The following is a 16,734-nucleotide window of genomic DNA, read 5'->3' on the forward strand; positions in this document are numbered from 1 at the left end:
TTCTGTTATGTTTCTGGAAGATACAGAAAAAGTCATATCTTGGGATCTGCACAGGAATCTTACCAGTCTGTTTGATAGAAATAGGATGTTGCTCTGCCCATAATCTATGCACATTGTACCTCAAACACATCTTCATAAATTCTGTATTTGGTATTCCTTTACAAGTTTTCAGTCACCCACATTAGCAACAAAAAATGAGCGATGCTACAGATGAAGGTGATGAGAACAGAACCTAGTCTGATGCTTCCCCAGTTATGTTCTGAGACCATGCATCTTATACGCTGCCTACGATAGAGAAAGCTGCCTCAGAGAGGCCGGAGGGAGCCCTCCCTTCTCAGACACAAGAGCACACTTTTGGAATGTCATACATTATGCCTTTTAGTAGAATTTTGCTGAAAAGGGGATTTTATTTGTTTAAGACAAGCAACAATAAAAGCCTACTGAAATGAATTCAAGCCGTTTCACAAGTAAGGAAAGTTGTAAAAGATCAGAGTTTTGCCATTGGCAGAATCTGAACATATGAACTGCTGTTGCTATACTGGTTCTAAAGAAACAAGACAGGAGGCATCAGAAAACCAGAGAAACACCAATGACCATGAAACAAAACGCTTATGCTAGAAGTCTCTACTGAAGTAATAGGAACACCTGTGGTAAGCTTTTGAGACTCACACAATTTACTGCTTGTCCACTAGAAGGAAAATCTTTTTTCACCACTTGATTAATGACTAAGAGAAAAGAGTGGATATGACCAAGGTGCCACTCTGGTAAGAACTGAAATTTTCTATTTCTTTAAATATAATTTATCCCTCACTGGGGATGGAGAGATGGCTCAGCAGTTAAGAACCTGCTGTTCTCCCAGATGATCTAGGTTCAGTTCCCAATACCCACACCCACCCAGGAGCTTATAAGCCCCTATAACTCCAGTTTCAGGAGTTCTCGTGACAATTTTTAAGCCTTCTTAGGCACCAGACAAACCTGTGCATAGACATACATGTAGCAAAGCATGCATACCCATGAAATAAGTATAAATAAATATCAAAAATAGCTGCAATTTATAAATGAGTATATGGTATAATGAGAAATAAGCAGAAGAAATAACAATGCTTTCAAAGAAAACTTTTAGACTCTGTATTATTTTATTTATTTTTCTTAAGTTTGAGAACCCAAAGTGAAAAGATAGAAAGAAAAAATTCATGAGAGCAAGAAGTAGATAAGCTGGGAAGAAGGGATTCTACAGGGGGGAGGATAAGAGAAGGTAATGGGAGGGAACTGCGATTAAAGTACCTTGAGTACAGGCTTGACCTTTGTCAAGAAAAAAAACCCTAAAAAATAAATAATATTGGAGAGTGGTATCCATGAAAACCCTAGAGAAACAATGCTAGAGTCTATATTCCCAGTGCTTCAGAGAAGATGGGAGACAGAGACAAAGGACACCCTGAAAGCCTTAGTATAAGTGCCCTGGTGTGTGCAGTAGTGAAACAGTATTAAGACCCTGTCTTGGGGTTAGAGACAACACCCAGTGCTGTCCTTTTACCTCCACATGTGCACTATGGCACATGCATATTCATAGTCACACACAGTCAATTGCCTCACCCTCCCACCCCGGTCAAAATAGGATGTCAGAAAAAGCACTAAAATAGTGAATGAATTCACATGAAATGAAATGAACTAATATGTTAATGTTATCTTGGGATGTTCATTGTTGTGATGAAGAACCATAACCAATAGCAAGTCCCAGATGAAGGGGTTTATGTCATTTTTACAGCACTCAGTATACTCCACCAATAAGAGAAATCAGAGTAGAAACTGTAGGCAGGAATATGAAGGCAAGAATTGAAGCAGAGAGCATAGAATCACTCTGCTTACTGGAACGTTACCTATGGCATGATTAACCAGCTTTCTTACACATCTCAGGACCACCTACCCTGAGATGGCATTGTCCAAAATGGACTGGTCCTTCCTGAATCAAGTATTAATCAAGAAAAGGCATTGTACACTTGTGAACAATCTTAAAAGATATTCCTCTTCGTTGGTAACTCTACCTTGTGTTCTTCCTAATGATGGATGCTTTGGTTCGAATTATATCCCAGGACTGCTGATGTCTTGGAACATCTCATTATTAAAATTAAATAAATAGACCAACCGTGATGGTGCATTTCGTTAATCCCAATATTCAGGAGGCAGAGGCAGAGGAAGGTGGATCTGAGTTACAGACCAGACTGATCAGCACAGAGAGGTACAAGTGAGCCAGATTTACATAAAAGTTATTGTCTTTATAAACAAAGAAAACTTAAATAAATATATAAATAAGCAAACTTGTTTATTTATTTCATTGAAAACTAATGATCAACACATGATTGTTATGAAAGAGGAAACACAACGAGAGATCAAGTTTAGTATGTTCTGAAAGAAATGCTATTTCACTTCCTTGCTTCTCTTACAGAAGAGTATGTATTTTCTTAGCAAACTTGATGGTAATCTGATGGCTTTCAAAATGGCAAACATTCAGGGGAAAGTGAAATATAAATAAATATTTGTACAGCAAACACTGATTGGTTGCATATGATAGTAATTATTTTCTAAATATTACATTCCATGTAGCTAGATTAGACTATCTTTTCCAAATACTTTATCTTATTTATGTGTATGCGTGTGGACAGGGCAGAAGAGAGTTCTGAGCTGCCTGACTTCAGCCGCAGGAAGATAATTCCTATCCTCCCCAAGAATTGTATGGGTCTTTAATGGCTGAGCCATCTTTCCAGACCCTAGAGTCAAATCATCTCAAAGGACATAAACTCTTTCTCTCTCTCCTAGATAGTCTATCAGATAAGAAACGATCTTTTCATGCTTTTTTTCTATTAATTTCATTGAAAAATCATGTAACAACTGTCTTGTTCCTATTTGTCTTTTTTATATGCAAGTCTTTGTTTCAGTGATGCTGTCTGCTTTTCTGTGCTGCCATAGCCCTTTGCGACACACTTCCTCATTGACACTTTTATTTGGCTCTTTATCTATATAATTTATTCAAATAATCCAGGATTCTTACAGTGGCTTTCTTTGTACGACTGCAGCACAATATTCCTCAGAGAATGTCTAAACTAGTTTCCTTAGTAACAACTTGAAAAACATACAGATTTTCAAAAGAACTGTTCCAATAAATTATAGATGTAAATCCAAACATGTGATAGTCATCTTTATAATGCCAAGAAGAAAGTTTATGTAGGTCTGGGAATAAAAATTTCATTAGAGTAATTTAAGGTGACCAGTATTTTATAGACTAGTGTGTTGCTAACTTGTTTTACTTCAGGAATAGTAAATTGCAAATACATCCTCCTATATCCCTATTCCATCTAAAACCTATGAAAATGTTATTCCAGACCAAATCTGTGTAAGAAGTTCAAGGTGTGGCTTTTGTTGCTTTTGTTATTTTGTTTGTCTTGTTTTGTTTTGTTTTTGTGTAGTTGTTATTGTTTGTCTAGACCATTTCCAACATCAGAAGATAATTTCTCAGATGTTTATCTTATAAACTTATTACAGTTTATTGTTTACAGTCTATACTTACAGACAACATGCCAAGTTTCAATAGTGGTAGTAGTGTGTTAATCATATTACACAATATGCACACATGTAATATTCCTGGGGACAGGAAATAGAGTTGAATCAAAAACAATAAGAGGGATGTGCTAAATTCCATTAATGAAAGAGACAAAAATAAACACATAATAAACTCTGAAGTCAAAGGACGAGTAAGGCATAGTCTACCTAAGAATATTTATTTTGAAGTAGACTTGCATCTCTAGGAATTAAAACTAGCTAAGAAAAGCTCCAACAATTCTTGAGGCCATAAGGAAGAACAACCCTGGGATGATTTCTGAGACTATAGGAAGAAGTGTTTGAATTAGTACTATCAGCTGACCTTTACGTAACCAGGGTCTAAGGATCTCTGTTCCTGCTCAGAGTATAATAGTCTTTCTTTATCCTGCTGTGAAGAGGCATCAAAGCTTGCATTGTTACCCCACGCATCTAGGGAAACGTGTTTATCAGATGTTCAGATGTTAGGAAATGAAATCTGTCAATCTCTCTCTCTCTCTCTCCCTCCCTCTCTCTCATCTATCTATCTATCTATCTATCTATCTATCTATCTATCTATCTATCTATCTATCTATCTATCTATACATCTAACTATCTATCTATTTATATCAGGATAGGTGAGAGATTCCTGAGGGTGATTTTACTTCCTTAGCTCCACAAAAGTTGGTTATTTGGAAAATATAAGTCTGTTTCTATGTCTAACATGTGTCAGGGCCTCTCAAATCTACATAGCTTTGGCAAGGAGATTAAAAAGTAGAAATCTGTCTGAAAGGCCAGCCTGTGGATCTGTCCTCAAAACAAATAGAAACTGAATTTTTTATATGAATCATGTTAACAAACTCAGAATTAATCCTTAGATCATTTTTCACACTTAAATACTTTTTGATTATTCTGCGTTTCTTTCACTGGTTCCTAAGAAAAATATTATTATGAAATATTTTAAAAAGAGAGAGGGAAACAGGGAATTAAGACAACATCCAGAAAGATAAATCTCTGAAATTTTACTCTGAATCAATATAGTAACTTTCAAAATAAACAAGTCATCATAAGATTTTTACATACATAAAGTTTGAAAAACAATAAAACAATATATCATTTTATTAATATGTAATTTTAACATACAAAGCTATATTTTAAAGTGAATTTAAATATTATAGTACAACAGAAGTTCTTATATTTTATTTTACATAAAACAATCCTACATTGATTTTTACCATTTGTACATTTATATAATATCATGTATGTAGATACCCACATATATAACTTAAAAATGTTTCCAGTACTCACATAATTTGACATAAAATTTTATCTTTTATTTATTTGTTTGTTTGTTTATTCACACATGTTATAGTATATGTGCGGAGGTTGGCAGACAATTTGAGGGAGTCAGTTTTCTCCTATCGTATGAGCCCCGGCATTGGGCTGAGGTCATCAGGCTTGACTGAAATGCCTTTATCATCCTGCAGGCCCAGTACTAATTAAATTTATTTAGTCTTTGTTCCAAAGGTGTTTCTTCCAGTGAATAATGCATGCATTTGCAAATTTATTAACATGATTATTTTTTGTTCCTATGCATATCATCGAGGTATTTTTTCGCTTTAATACTTGAAATGAAATCTACCATTACAATGGTCGTTGTTATCTCTGAGTCTGAGATTCTCTTGCAAGACTTCCAGACATTCAGCCATAAGGAAGACCTTGTAGTTGTGTAGGACAATTGCTTTTAAATACTAATATACTTCTGTTTCCACATCAAGGCCAAGAATTAGCTGTAGGATCTACATTATCTTGGTGTGTGATCCATGTCTGATAAGGAAGTCTCATAGTAACTGTTGTTCCTTAATGATGGTAATATTGATGACAGCAAGCACTTCTCATATATTAATATAATGTATAGTACTTCAAGTTCATCATCCAGAGCCCTTATCAGCTTTTCATTAGTTGGTCCATTATATTCATTCATTTACTCACTCACTCACTCCTCCCCTCCCTCCCTCCCTCCCTCCTTCCCTTACTCACTCATTCACAAAGGATACATTTTACCCTCAAATGATCTAAGTCAATATAATTGAAATTCAACTCAGTCATTTTGTCAAGTTTCTCTTTCAATTGTGTTGTGATAACTTTTTCAGTACCCTCCCTGTCCTCAGTTTTGCTGACTTCCCTAATCATTTCCTCATATGATAAATGGAGTAATATTTTATAATTGAAAGTTAACTTCACAATGTTATTCTAGATGATGGTTTTACCCCCACCTCCTGTTGTTCTGCATCTTTCTGTAGTTATTATAGGCCTCCACCTCTGATTATCATTGGAACACACACTCATAACATCCTGCAGTTTGTTTTCCATTCTGCCACTTCAAATATTTCACTGTTTTGGAATCTATCTCCCTCTCTTCACCTAGTTATTATTTTGTGGGGGGTGGTTGATTTTGCATGATGCTCCACCATCCTAGATTAGAGCTGTGGTCAATTGGATAGTAACCGTTCCTTCTTGTTCATTCTCCGCACAGTATCATATCTCACATAATTAGGTATTTACATCAGCTATTTTTTGCCTCTTCCAGGCTTCCTTGGAGACAGTGGTAGTACTCCATAGACATGCTTTCTGAGATTGATATTGATTCTGAGCATATCTTAATCAAGTAATGGTGCAATCATGATGCAGGGACATCTCACAGTTAGACCTGGGCTTGAAAGTCACCTAGTCATTTTCACTGCAGGCCTCTTTGCATCACCCATCAAAGGAAATGCCATTTCATCAGCATGGATCAGTGTTCTACAATATTAGTGTTGCCAAGGAAACCACAGTGTGTCCAAAATATTATTTCCTTTTGCTGATTCCTAAAATCCCATCAGCAGACACACAACAAAATACATAATCAAAATTCAAATATAGTTTGCACAAAAAAAAACAAACGGTAATTTACATTCACCTTCCCACACACTGTTGTGTCATTTTCTAAAGCAGATGCATTTGTACTGAAGAAAGAATGAAGTGTCATGTCAGGGCCTTTTCTTTTCCTTCTTTAAATTCTACCTTAATTGTGTGTGTTTGTGTGTGTGTGTGTGTGTGTGTGTGTGTGTGTGTGTGTGTGTTTCTGTTAAATCACAGGTATTTTTCATGTATTTTGGCTTCCAGCTTAGTATTTTTATAAGATTCCTGAGTGTGAGAATGGGTGAGTCTCTTTCTCTATATCTGTTTCTTGTACTTTTCTTGGAGCAGTTTTATTTCTGTTTGTTTTGTCCTATTTTGATGCTAGTTTTTAATCTTATTATATTTTTATTATTATCTGTTGGAAGCCTATTTTCTCCCAAGAGACAGAAAGCCACCCCAGAAATCAGTAATCAGTGTAAAGATAACTGAGGAAACTAGGAACAGAGTCACCATTTGGCCCATACCACTTCTGAGCATATGTCATAAGAATTATATTTTTGGCACATAAATATACATCGTTTCATGTTCAATTATTAATATTTATTTATGAGAAAATTAATATACACATGTGTGTCCCACGGAAGCATGCACATGTTAAGATGCATATTTGAAGATCAGAGTGTAATGTCAGATGTCAGTCATTATTTTCTGCCTTGTTTGGAATAGGGGCACTTAATGTGTATACCAGTTTAGATGTCCGCAAGCTTCTGAGGAAGATTGTGTGGCCTTTCCCACATCTCACAATAGCATGTCTGCTACTACAGATGTGTGATAACATGTCCAACTTTATGAGAGTTCTGGGACTCTAAACTCCATGTTCTTATACTTGCCAAGGCAAGAAATTTACCAACTGAACCCTCTAACTCATTCCTGCATCCATCCATGTTTGTTGCATTTCTATTTATACCAGCAAGAAAATGGAACAAGCGTGTTCTTCTCCTTTATCAGTTTTTGTCCTGTTTGGTTCCTTCTTGGCATCTTGGCATCTTCCCACATTTAACAAACATAAATGAAGCTGCTATGCAATTCATATGTAAATGTTTAAATGAACCTATGCTTCGAACTCCTTTCGATAATTATTAATGGGCCAGAATGGCTTGTGATAAGAATATCATTTTGTAAGAAAATGCCTAAGTGTTTTTCCAAATGGCTGTGACAATTTGAATTTTTACCATCAATGTGGAAAAGAATCTTTTCCTGTCTATCCTTGTGAGATTTTGAAGGTCTCAAACATCCAAATGGTCATTCTAATCATGAACAAATAATCTCTTGTCCTCACTAATGACTCTGATTCTCTGTTAAAACTTTAGGAATGGCCTACTCTTCCTTCTTTCCTCATAAGAGTTATGAGTATAAGCACTTATGCCATTAGCCCTATTCATAACAGCATCCAAGCAGAGCTAAGCTTCACTTCTAAAACTTTGTTCAAAGCTTATTAACATAACCTTCGGTCTGTAATTAGTCTTTTTGAAGTACATTAATACAAAGCCCCAGGATTTTCTTAGAATGCATATTCCCTCATTGTAAGGCATAAAGCACCCAATTTCTTTGACTGCAGTTACGTTTCTGGTCAACCCCAAATGAAGGATATTGGTGGGATTTTATACATTTTTTTATTTTGGATATGATCTTCAATCAACAAAGGAGAAATCATATTTTCTTTAGAAGTAAAAAATGAATGTGTAAAACAGGGAAAATGTAGAGGCAGAAAAAAAAAAAAAAGAAACTTGAAAGCAGGGCAGACTCTTTGCCCAAACTTCGCCCTGTTTCTATTAAGATAGACATACTAGTTCTGAAACCCATGATACTTAATGTGCTTAATAAATTAATAAAATCATGTTGCTCTTTCATATAAAGGCTTGTTTACAGTCAGTATTCTCTGGAGGAACAGAACTAATAATACACACACACACAAACACACACACACACACAGATACATAATATTATATACAGCACTCTTAGCGTAATATAGAATACAGCATGTGACGTCTAACTATGATGATCTACATAGTATATCAGAGATAGAGTATTCAGAAGCAGCACAGTTCATTTAGCTGAATATCCCTGAAGTCCCAGTCTTCTAACGAAGGTCTGAAAGATTCTTGGGGAAGCATTGGCTTTCAGTCCATGTTGGAAGTCAGAGGAGGCTGGTTTCTGATTTTAGCACAGGATGGAAAGAGCAACAACAGCAGAGTGTATTCATTTACCAACATGCCCACAAAGGAAGTCAGGCAAAACCACAAACTCTGCTTTTCTTTATACTTCTTTATATCTAGGCCACTGACGGAAGGTGCAGTCAACTGCCTAGCAGGGTCTCCCTTCAATTAACTCATCAAGGAAATGTCCTCAGAAACTTAACCAAATGCATGTCTCTTAGTTGATCTCAGATCCAATAAATTTGATAAGTAATGATCACAGTTTGATAATGAAATTAAAATATATTTAATGATGAACTATTTTTTTTCGCATTTAGGCTATTTGGTCTATTGATAGGAAGGACATGTGCTCAAAGCATATGCTGTCTTGTGTCACAGAAGGCAACACTCCCTTTTTTCTTCTCTCATCTTTTACCTCTGGATATCTCTAGAAAATAAATCTCAGAGTCCTTGTTTACTGACACTTGCTGTGTGCTTTAGATATCCCAGCAGTTTGTTGAAGCATTAGATCTTTACAGTCAAGAGAAATAATGAGGGCGAAAGAGATGAGACAAACACCGGTCAAAGCATGATAAAAGAGATGTGTGCAGATTGAAAGCACAGTGGCCTCAGTTAATGCTGTTTCTCATGCTTTGAACTCTCTGGATTCAATGCGTGTGGAGATAACCCATAAAAAATATTGAGCAAAACTGAGAAACCTGTGAATGTGGAAGAAAAGTTCTGAATTAGTAATATATAAATTAATATGAAAAGAAGTATAGAGAAAAACCCAAAAAGAAAATGAAATAAATGAAATGCATAAAATGAAAGAGGTGAGCAGGATTTGCTCATATTTTTATCTTATTACATATAGGAGTATGGTTTGACAGGTTAAGGCATAAATTTAACATTTATTTTTCATCCATGAAAGTAGGAAATAGTATTTTGTGACTTTAATGATGACTTAAAAAGAAAAATCCATTTAGCATATAATTTATCTTATGTGGGGTTATTTGCTTTTAGAATTCCTTTGTCATGTAAGAACTGTCTTGAGTACGTCACTGGGAAAGAACAAAGGGAGAGGAAGCAGAAGCTGAGGAAATGCTTCTACTGTTAGTTTCCTGGAACAGTCAAAATGTATGCTGTTATAATGAATTACAAGAGGCTGTGTATTTTATAAAGAAAGGAAGCGTATATAGCTTTTAATTTGGAGGCTGTTGTCCAGAGTTTCACTTGAATCAAATTTATTCCCTTTGGAGGATTTAAGTCTACAAAGAATCCCAAGAATTAAATCAAGTTCTTCTGTGGTTAGCACCTAAAATAATTTGATTACCCTCTATTGGATTTCTCTCAGAAGGGTCCAGACCCCCTCTAAATACTGCATAACAAGCCCCACGAGCTTTATTTATGAAATCTTTTTGGCTCACTCTGACCATCATCTCGCCTTAGCAAGCTCCTCCACTCACCCACCAGCTGCCAAATACTTTCCACCCAAGCTCTATCCCATGGGAATGAAGACCTTGATCTCAGGAACTATTCGAATGTTGGAACTCCTGCTGAGCCTAATAAGTTTCATCCTTGTGATATAAGTCTTATGGTGCTGTAACATAGCTTATGTATGAGCTCTTTCCATAAGCTCATCCCTGTACAAAACAAGAAAGATGCTTCATTGAACATTTTCCTCTGTTTCTTTCAGCACGCTTCCTTTGAGATTTAGTAACAAATAGCTACATGCAAAATTAATTTTGTTAGCAAAATGTCTCATGCTCAGTTGGCATGATATTTTCTGTAAGCCTAAGGACCTGAGTTCAAACTCTGGGGTCCTGAAAAGGGAGTAGGAGAGAAATAACCCTAGGGAGTTTTCCTCTGCACTATGGAACCATTTACACAAATACCACCAAACTGCCACTGCTACCATCACTACTACCACCACCACTATTACACTGCCCCCACCAACACCATGACCACCAACACCACCACCGCTATTACTACTACTACTAAACAATAATAAAAATAATGTTGAAAATTAACGTCTGATAACCATTATCTTCATATTTGAAAAAAGCATAAAATATATCTTAGTTATCTCCTCACGTTACAAAGTGTCAAATGGAATAAAATATATACTACATTTTGTTCTATCAGGGACATCCTGTGCAAACACATATTATTATTATATTATGCAGAAATAATAACAGGCAGTAATTATTACACAGTACACATTGTTTTACATAATGATAGTCCTTAAAATGACAGTTGCTGATCTTTAGCCCCCAGGCGTGCACACCCCTATGTAGTTCCCTTCTTTTCTGAAGATTAGTATGACAAAGACAATAAGGTCTTTGTGGTTACAGATTTCTTTCAGGTTCTAATGAAACAACTCCAATATTTGGGTTGTAGTTACTTTTAATTGCCAATGATACAAATGAGAGTTATCTGAGAAAAGATTCTCAAGGATGGATTGAGTAGATGAGTTTAGCCTGTGGGTATGTCTGCAGAGAATTAGCTTGCTCACCAATTATAGTCTAAAAGTCGGTGACAGCATTCAGGTTTGAGTACTGAACTGTCGGAAAAAGGAGAGTAAGCTGACCATAAGTATACAGGCGCTCATCTTGCCTCTGCTTTTAGCTGTGGAGGTGATTTGACTGGCAGCTTCAAGTTCCTACAGCCTCGGCTTCCCCACAATAACAGACTGTAACCTGTAATTATGAGCTGAAATATCCCTTCCTGCAATGTTTTTGTCAAAATATCTTTAACACCAACACAAAAGACAACTGGGATGATAGGACTAGTTAAGGAGAAGATGGGCCTGCAGATTATCAGACTATGAGATAATGAATTATCCAATCACATTAGTACAAAATGACTTCGCAGATAGATCCTACCTGATTCAACCTCTGAGGCAGAATTGTGGATGATGCTGATGCAGTGAAGCCATGATCAACATCACCTTCCTGATCTGTAGAAAGTGACATATTGAATGGAAATTATTTTAAACTGTTGTATTTGTAGCAGTAGAAAACAAGTCAACCCACTAGGAGAAAGCTGAGGCACAAAGATGATTACTTTTTTTTTTTTGTCATTGTTCTAATGCTGTTAAAGACATGACCCTTACAGCAATGCTTATAAAGAAAACATTTAATCAGGAACTTTCTTAAAGTTTAGAGGCTTAGACAATGATGGGAAGGAGACAGGCAAGTCTCTGGATCAGAAGGTGAGAACATCACATCCATAGGCAGCAGGCAGAAAGGGGGGGGTGCTTTTGAAACCTCAAATCTTACCCACAGTGACAAATCTCCAACTAGGCCGTGCCTAGTAATTTTTTTCAAAGCGTTCTAATAACTGTGGTTCAAGCATTCTTATATATGAGCCTATGGAGGGCATTCTCATTAAAATTACCATGCTTAATAATCTAGAAATTCAAAAACAAACAAACAAACAAACAAACACCAAACTCAACTGTAATTTTAGTATCAGAAAACTATTACCTTAATCCGAACTACCTTTTACTTATTATTTGGAGAAACAGAGAAATCTGTTTCATAATACATGAGGGACTTTTGGAGAAAAATACTGAATACATTTAACTTTGTTGCTGACTGAATAAGCCAACTTGGAATTAAAATAGCTAAAACATATTGTGTACATGTTTTATTTATTACAATTGATTTGAAATTATATGTAGTCAAGTTTATTTATTCATGCATGCACTTGTGTGTGTGTGTGTGTGTGTGTGTGTGTGTGTGTGTGTGTGTGTGTTTCTATGTATGCACGTCCATTTGGGGCATGCAGACGTGATATAGTAAATTAGTGACCTTGCTCAAACTCAGACTTGTGACAAGGCTCTTTATCCAATGGACTGTCTCAGCAGTCCTATGTTTATTTTTAGACAAAAGGTCAATTACCTGAATTTTTCAGGTCATTCATTTCATGGAGTCCTTTCATTTTTTATTTATTTATTTATTTATTTATTTATTTATTTATTTATTTATTTATTTTTTTGGTTCTTTTTTTTCGGAGCTGGGGACCGAACCCAGGGCCTTGCGCTTCCTAGGCAAGCGCTCTACCACTGAGCTAAATCCCCAACCCTATGGAGTCCTTTTAGACAGTGTGGCCCTTTCGTTGGATCCTTCTTACACAGACCTGCCACAAAGCTTTTTCTCACAAAGGTAGATTAAAATGCTTAATCAATAACAGAATCTATATACCAAGGTTCCAATATTAGTTGGTGAGATCCTTAGAGACAGTGGGTATTACTGTTTACTGAAAGCAGAATGTACTCACTTGACTGACTCCATCCATGATCCAAACCTTTCCCTGATACCTTGAGATGCCCTTACTCCTGGATCTTTCCTGGTATACCCAAGGGTGCCCCATAGCACGTACAATACCCACAGCCTTCCAGTCTTGCATTGAACAAGGCATTCCTGTTGTAATCGACAGTCTCATTACTTTGCAAAATCTAACAATGGTTCAAAATATGGCAAGAGCAGAATGTTATCCCAGATTTATTCTGGCATTGTTTATTTCTGCTTTCTTCTAGAAGTCCTTATGTGTCTGGTCATCATTCCCCGACTTCCCGCAATTAGTTTTGTATTGTGGAATATAAGCTAGTTTCAGCTATAAAATGAATCTCAGTGACTTGTATTACAGTATCTTGTATCTGCATAATCACATCAATATGCCTGCAGTACTATTTCAACTTGTTCTAATCAGGCTCTTATGGTCAAAACTTTAGGTGGTTGATATTTAAAAGAAAAATCTTTGAAGGGCTCTTTTCTCATTAAGGAATCAACATTACAATGTGCATTTGAATACATGAGCATCTTAATTTGGCTAGAATAAAAACTGACAAATTACTGCCCACCAGGAAGAGATCTTCAGTATCTATGTTTAAAGAGAGAGGGAGAGAAAAAACCCTCAGATATTATATCTCTGTGTTGAGAAAAATGACTGAGTCAGAGCACACAGTAGAAGAAGCATCCATTTCCATTGGAGTTTGAGGTCAAGAAGAGATCTTGTTAGCTGCTCCATTTTACATATTCAAGGGGGAAATAATTTAATGTGGTTGGAAGCTACAGAAAAGGACATTATGGTTTAACTCTCAACAGCATTCTCTCTGTGTGTCCACACAGCAACTTAAGCTCTTGATTTCATTTTGTTGTTGATGTTAATTATTTTTTTAAGTAAGAGATTCAAATGCATAAACTCTGTTCACAATAATTCTGAAGCTAAAAAAGGTAAAATGTTAAAATAAGGAGCACAGTGTGTGTGTGTGTGTGTGTGTGTGTGTGTGTGTGTGTACAAGGTGATTATCAACTTATCAAATTGTTTCCTTGTCTTCTAGAGAAGACTTTGTCTATAATGATTTACTCTTTGAATACCAGAGATGCTAGTAAAATGGCAAATTAATAATAGTCATTGATACGATTCTGGAAACGAACTGTTTTTAAAGTTACTATCAAATAGGCCCTTATGGAATAGTGAATGACTATTGCCATAGGACACAAGCAAAGCAATGAGTAGAATGATGATTTGGGTTTTGTCCTTTCCACTGAAACTTCTGCATATTCATAATCATATCATTGTTCCATAATATTCTTAGGTTTAAAGATGCACCCTATTTCTCATTACCTGTCCTATACATTAGACAGTACATTTTATGGCAATAATAGCAATGAGTCCTGGGAGTTCAGAGACAGCTCAATGAGTTAGGTGCTCACATTGTAACCACGTCGCTCTGAATTTGGAACCCCAATACCTCTGTAAACGCTGGGCATGCTTTCATGTGTCTAAACCTAGGCCCTTGGTGGGTTTGGAGACAGGTTTACAAAATGGCATATGAAAGACCCTGTAGCAACCTGAGAAGCAATGGAGAAGCCAGAGTCTGGTGTCACATGAGCCAGACGTGGCCAACAATACAAACGTGAACACCCACACACACACCTAAAATTCTGAAGAAAAATAATTTTTGACTTAGGATTCTGGAATCAGGCCAGAAACTCCATCAAGTGTGACATCTGTGCATATTGAGATGACCCAAGAGCTTCTGAATGTAGAGCTTCCCTGCTGATTCATTTGAGAATGTGATAGAAGACTCCTGAGAATGTGAGGGCAGAGGATGGTGCCACTGAGGAAGTCATGCTAGTGAAAAGGCACAGCACTCTTAGAAATAAAACTACATAGGAAGTAACAACAAAACATAACCATTTCTCTCAGCTGTGGTCCTTATTCCTCATGTACCATGTGGAATGAGATAATCAGGTGGTTCCTTGTATGCCTTCTAATGTGATTGGCTAATGCAAAAGGTATTTTTGGGAGAAGGATGCTTCAAACTTCTTTACTGTATCAACATATTAGCAGTATATAAAAGCTTGACTATCATCTGTGTTGTAAGTACACCAAGGATTATGAATGCATGAATCACACCTAATAATTAATGTGACATAAATCATACTGAAGTAGAAATTGCTTTTTTTCCCAGTGATGATCATGATTTGCCTGTTTGTACAAAGTAAAATTATATTCTAATATAGGAAATGATGATATTATTTGAAGCATGCTTGTGAGAGTTTAAGATTCATTTGGGAAAATAAATCTTTGAACACTGCTGGTCTTTACAATCCTCTTATTACCAAAATTAGGCATTAACTTTGAATTGATTTGTGTCAATCCATTTCAGCATATCAACCATTCATGCTGTGAAAACATTAGACAAATGATGCAAATGCCAATTTGAAGCCCCAGAAATAGCAATGGATGTCTGAAAGTATTATCATAGTTGTGTATTAATTATCTACATATTGAATCAGATGTATGGCCATATTATCATATACATTTTACTCTTTTTCTGCCTTTAGAATAAACAAATAGATAAAACATAGAGTATACGATTATGTTATGAGTAAAATATAAGTGCTTTCAACCTTGTATGAGAAGAAAAGGGAATTCAGAGGTCAAAGGGGAACAAACTCCTAGGGAATGGTTAGCATTCTCATCTCACAAGGAAAATATCCAGACTAGCACAGGTTGTCAGACAAGCGAACCAAACAATGGTGGTAGGGTAAAATGATTAAGATGTTTTAAACAAAAAAGCAGGGTCATTTAATTTACTTTAATTTAATTTAATTTTCATTTTCATTTTTTGCAGGAGGGAGGAAGGATTCCTCACAGATAATATCGTCAGTTTCACTTCATGAGGAGGAATGGGATGCTAAACTTTATAACTAAAAGCAGCAATAGAAATACATTTTAAGGTGACAGGTTTTTCATAAGCCTGTGCTGAGTGTTCACATATGTACAACATACTATCTTGAATATGAGAGACTTGATAGTATTAATATTATTCTCGTAATGATTGATATTTGAAAGAATACAACTGAAGTGTGAGGCGAGAGAGAGAAGTCTGGAACAGTGCCTACTGCTCATGCTTATGGCGGACGTAAGGAAGATGAAAGAAGCAGTCCCACAGTGAGAAGCTGTTTTTCAGCCTCTCATTTAGTCTGGTCGCTAACTTTCAACCACTCAAAGCAAGTCAGAACATGAAACTTGGAGAGCACTTGACTGCAGAGGTACAGATGGATGTGAAGACACAAAACCAAACAGTTTTAGTTCAGAAGTTAAATATGTCATGCAGGGAAGTAATCTACAGCTGAAGGCTAGATGCACTTTGTACATAAGAATTACAAAAGAGTTTGTTGTTGCACTTTCTTGCAATCGACTTCTATTCTGCAGACTTGAGAATTATCTTTTGCCCCTACCCATTTCTCTTGAAAGAATGCATGCTTAACAGACAAATTGAAATGTGAGGGAACATTAGGCACATTGATTTGGAAGACATATTTCATTTCTAATCCACAGATAACAGGCAGTGAAAGTTTACGTTTGGGAAAGTCAGGTCAGCATTCTGTTCCTGCTGACTCAGCAATCACCAGTCAAGTGCTCTGTATTTATGTAAACAAAAGCTAGTTAAATATGTTTCATTTAAGTCACCTCTTGTTTCACTTAGATAACAGCAAAGTCCTTAGGTTTACTACATTCAAAGAAAGAAAGAAAGGAAGAAAGAAAG

Source organism: Rattus rattus, chromosome 6, assembly GCF_011064425.1.
Source record: "Rattus rattus isolate New Zealand chromosome 6, Rrattus_CSIRO_v1, whole genome shotgun sequence".
Taxonomy (NCBI): domain Eukaryota; kingdom Metazoa; phylum Chordata; class Mammalia; order Rodentia; family Muridae; genus Rattus; species Rattus rattus.